The sequence below is a fragment of the Motacilla alba genome, chromosome 15 (genome assembly GCF_015832195.1).
Source record: "Motacilla alba alba isolate MOTALB_02 chromosome 15, Motacilla_alba_V1.0_pri, whole genome shotgun sequence".
Lineage (NCBI taxonomy): Eukaryota > Metazoa > Chordata > Aves > Passeriformes > Motacillidae > Motacilla > Motacilla alba.
The window spans coordinates 5,985,569-5,991,018 of record NC_052030.1 but is presented as its reverse complement, the minus strand read 5'-3'; positions in this window follow the sequence as shown (position 1 = coordinate 5,991,018).

Genomic DNA, 5,450 nt, shown 5'->3' with positions numbered 1-5,450 from the left:
CTCGGGGGGGCGGGCAGAAGTGGCGCGCGCCCCTCCCCTCCTTCGCCCCCGGCTTTGTGGAGGAGGGAACGGGCTCGGGGCAGGGGGCGGGGCCGGAGCGCGGGCTCGGGGGTGTGTTGGGGGCGTCGGCTCCGCCCCCCGTTTGCCCCCGCCCCCCGCCGGCCGTTGTGCGCGCGGCGGGGCGATGGGGGGGGGGGGGGGTCTGTGGGGGGAGCGCGCGTGCCGCTGGGCGCGTGCCGCGAGCGCCCCCCTCCCCTCCGGCCCCGCTCCCGGCGGGTCGGGCGCGCGGCGGCGCGCGGCGGGAAACGGGCGGCGCGCGCTCGCTGAGGGCTGAGGCGGGCCCGGCCCTGAGGGGAGAAGCGGCGGGACGGGAGCGGGAATGGAGCGGGAACGGAGCGGGAATGGAGCGGGAATGGAGCGAACGCCAGGTAATAAAGCCTCTGCCGAAGCAGCCGCCTCGGTTTACGGCTTCATCGCCGGGTGCGGTTTCCACGTGAAAGCTCTGCAATCGGCTATGTCGGATTGCTCAGAGTGCGTTTTCACACCAGAAAGCATTTGTCCTCCGCGTTTCTACAGGAATTAGTAAAACCCTGGGAGGTGGCACTGGCCTGGTAAAACTTAAATGCTGTAGAAAAAAACATTAAGGAAAAAAAGGCCAGTTAGAGGCTGAAAGACAAGGAGGATCTGTTGGAGCACTTGATTCCAGAGAGAGAGTTTGGAGAAAGCTCGTTGCTTATAGAGGAAAAATACACGTTTTATGGTGTAAAAGAACAATTTTCAACATTAAAGCCAAAACACGGCTCACATACAAGTAGTTTCCCAAGTATTTGAGGTCTGTTGGCAATGATTGTGTTTTTCTTTAAAAAGTCAATAAAAGCCACCCCCTGGTTTATTTTGGCTGTACCCTTCTTACTTCCACGGACAAAGTGTAGGGACACAAACTGCTGGAGCCTGTGACGAAGTTGTCATTTACACTGTACCCGCAGGCAGGCCTCTGGTGTCACGCTAGGAACACACACCATCAATAACATGTTTGCCACTTCCTTTTCTTGTCAGTCCTCACATATTTTTCTTTTTTCCATAATCTTTACCGAGTGGTTTGTTTTCTTTACCCAAGGGGCTTTGCTACTTTTTGGAATACTAGAGAGAGGGAATCAATTACAGTTCAGCTAGTGGCTATGATCAATAAACCATGTGCTAGTTGATTTTATTCTGCCTATCCATTTTTTAATATAATTCAAATGTTGATATTTTATTATAACATAATTCAGGTGTTTTGTCATATCCTTCTTCCTTCTTAATGGCAAATTAAGTCTGGAACAAAAAAGCCACGCTTGCAGAGTAAAGAAGAAATATGCTTTGTTGAAACAGCAGGACACAAAAATCTATGAGAGTATTTCCAGTAGGGCTTTTATTGCAATTTTCCTATCATCTCTCTAGTTCTGGTGCTGGTAGCCGTAGTCTTGTGAAAACAGGAGAAAGGTGATAATCCTTTGGATTTACTTAGCTACACTTCAGAGCGCACCAAATCCAGCTTCCTAATCCAGTTCCCACAAGATGAGTTAGATGAGGCAAAAGCTAAAGATGAACAAGATAATAATTGGAACAGAAAAAGAAGCAAGGATGCAGCATAGTTTGATAGAGAAATTACATGGAATCTGCTACAGTGGGCATTTAGCCATGAGCAGAAAGTCACGGTGCAAGCAGTGTTGATCTCTGACTCGTCCTCCCGACGCACGCAGGGAGGTGTCAGTCCAGCTAAGCCGTGACTGACACGTCTGGACTGGCTGAAACCAGAGGTGTCAGTCACGACTTACATGGCCTGGCGTCTCCCTGCTTCACTGGCACTGGTGGCCAAGCTCCACGCAGCCCACAGCCTCGGGCCTGCAGGGCAGTGCTGTCACGCTTGCGCCGGCCTCCAGCGCTGCACGGCTGCTCCTGCCGCAGCAAATGCTGCCCTGCCCCTCACGCTCTCTGAGGTCTGAGTGAGTTTGAACTCTGATTCAGTACAAACTCAAAGTGGCACTAACCTGGCACTGTTGGTGCTGCTGCGTCTGCTTTTCTACAGCCATGAATACAACATCAAGGTTCTCTCTTCTGTTTACCTCAAGAGACCTGCTGCAATCTTGGTTTAGGTGTTAGGAGCTGACCAGCTTACACAGAATCGGGGATTAAAGTTTACATGATGAATAACAAAACAACCAGCAATCAAGTGCAGAATGTAGAAATGACTCTCCTTTTCGGAGATGACAAGATGGACAAGGGGGAGAAAGAAGTGTCTGTCATTCAGCAAGGACAGCAAAGGATCCTGAAAGCTGAAACAGTGTTTCCATTGTTTTAGCACAAGCTCCGCTTCTCTACTCAAAGATCCAAATGACAAGGACACTGAGGGTTTCTTTCTCTTCGCTGTTTGTTTCCCTAGTAACAAATACACAAGCTGCACTGTTAGATACCATCCTTTCATCCTTTTCTTTCTGTTTTATTTTTTGTTTTTGAAGATAAAGACATGTCAAGGATGCAGTCAGTGGTAGCAGGTTAAGGTTGCTTGTACGAATGAACCTCCAATAGAGCACAATGCACTTGAGCTCACTGCATGTAGTCAGTGGCTGAGACAGTACAATAGTTTAAAAAGCATGGAGGAAATGATGGAATTAGTGATGCATCTCAATGTTTGCATCATTACTTCCTTTGCTTCTTCAGGATATGTGAAGTCTCAAAAGTTTGGAGGCTTTAACCAAATTTAAAAAATCAATTGGTCTTAGAATTTCAAACTCCAGATTCTCTGTGTTAGCTGAAAGAAAACCACTGAAAGAAGAAAAGACTATTTTTTAAAAAAGTAATTTAACTACTTTCCTGTATGTTTGCCATAAATGCAAGCTTAGTAATGAAAAACAAAAAATCTGATCTTGTGTTCTCAGTTACTCAGGTTTGTAACGTTGTGTTCTCCAAAGTTCTCCAAGGAAAAGAAAAATGCATCTTTTTTCTTGGGACATGGCAGCAACTGATCTAAATAGTGTAATGTAGACATAACTGACAAAATTCATATCAAACTTCTTATTGTGTAATATGAAAATACAACATTATGCATTAATTGTAAACCAGCTTGTTGCTAGGACATAAGTTACACTGGTATTTGTCACAGTGTGTTTGAGTTACTTGTCTGGAACTGCCTGTGTAGGGAGGTATTTTAGGTGAACAAATACATTCCTTTCATTTGGGATGCTTTCTGAAATCAGTACAACTATTAAATTGTACCACTAATGCCAACATAAAATCTGCAAGTCCCAAAAAGATGAAAAGATGCTGCATCTCCAGTGGATCAGGGAATCCAAAGCAGTGTGATCAGCTGTCCTGAAACACTTTGATGTCTCAAGCTTTCACCAAGTGGAGAATGGGCAAAGGAATTTGTTTGGGGGCTATGAACCAAACAAATCTGTATAATGATTTTTATGTGATGAAGACATCTGCTCATATACATATAAATGGATGTGATGTGTGAAAAAGTCAGAATCACCCAGAGCTCCAGATACCTAATTTAGGAGAATATATGTTCTCTCTGTCAGAGGGCTGAAATACACATCACTGGAGGGCAATTTGTCACCTGCAAAATCTGAATTGCTCTGTTAATGCCCACCATCACTGTGGAAGATCTACTTCATCTCGTGTGACTTTTGAAACAGCAAAAACAGATGTTCATTAAACTTTTCTAATGTTCAGCCTGACAGATATACAACTGACCTACCTAGAGTGGAGAGGTTCATCAGAGAATTAGCCAGCACACATGCCCTTCAAGCATCAGCATGCTTTAGTAGCTAGGTTAAATTTTATGATCTTTTCCCCCTAAATTTGTTTTTTAAATTATTTAATATCAACTTTCAGTAGAACATCTAGTCCTTTCTCTACATGATAACAGTAAGTTGAGTTTTGTTTTATACTTCTTTTAGACTTTAAACAAAAATATAAGGCCCACAAAAGCACAGTGATGAAAATGTTCATGATCATAAGAACAAGTGACAGCTGTCTTTATTGTTGAAATGTGTTTTTTGTACTAACCAAGCTGTGGAGAGATGAAGTTTTGTCTGTCCTCAAAAGCAGAGGCAACTTCAGGGACCATGCTCAGGCTGTGTAAGTGGGGAAGCCTGGCTGTGTCTCCATTTCCTTATGGCTTTGCTTGTTGGCTTTGTGAAAGTCGGTCAAGAGACTTGAAAGCAGAACAGACAATTGCAGTGTGTAAATACCTGTGTGTATCTCTAAAACTTACACTGTTTTTCTAATGGGAGAATTTGTAACTGTTCCATTTGTGTTTATATCTGGCACAATCAACCTCTGGAACACCAGGATTCACAGATCCTGTCTGCTAGTTCTGTAACTTCCCCCTCATCTCTGAAAAAGAAGCAGTAGTTCTTTTAGGCTATCTCAGGCTCCTTTGCAAGGGGTGATGTCGAGATCATCTCCAGAGACTGAAAAGACAGAACTGTTCTAACCCCTCCCTGACAGTGGCTGTGTGATTCTGGATGCAGAGAGGGCTGGAGGCTGTGCCTCCAGCATGAAACATTGAGATTGTAGACAAGAAGCAGACTGCATTTAACCAGGAGACTGGAAACAGCATCATCAGTTTTGCAGCTGTTCACTCCTGGTAAGTAAATTACACAGCACAGTGGAATATTTAGCATGCAAACAGGAGTGGCAACACAGTAAACCAGCACAACAACACATAGAAACTAATTGCACTTGATGAGTATCATAGCATTTAAATCACAAAATCAGATGTTAGCAGGAATTGTCTGTATTTAGCAGAAGAGAAAGCAGAAGATGTGTTTTTGTGAGGGAAAAGGAAAAGGCAGTAGAATAAAGAGAGCTATGTAAGCTTTTCAACATGTAACATGCATACATACATGTTAAAAACTCCACCCTAATGTAGGATTGTCATATATTTCATGCAGCTATCAACTCCCTGGCTGACTGTTGGCCAGCTGTTGCTTATTGGGGAAGTTAAATTTGTGTTTTGTGAGCCACAGAAAAGCAGAGATTAGATTTCTGTTGATATGTGTTTTGTAGAAACACATTCTGCATATGCTTGCCTATATGTGCAAAACAGTTGGCTAGAGGCAGGGATTCATGCTTTTTCTGTGTTGGGATTGTTCAGTTTCCTTTTTTTCCCTTTCTTCTAAGAGATATGTTTCTCATCTTAAAATCCAGACTTATATTTCCATCTTCATTTTCCATCCTGCCCAGATTAGGGCATCCAGCACAAGCATATTCTGACATTTCACAGATAAATAGAGCCAGAGGATTATTGTAATCATGTGGTACAACTCACCATGGGACAGAAGCCATGTGACTGGTGATATTACTTGTCATTTAAACCAGAACATCCCTTAGGAAAACATGCCTTAGAACATCCTGTCTCTACAAATTGTTAATTCCTTCTTCCAGTCATTAATTACTCT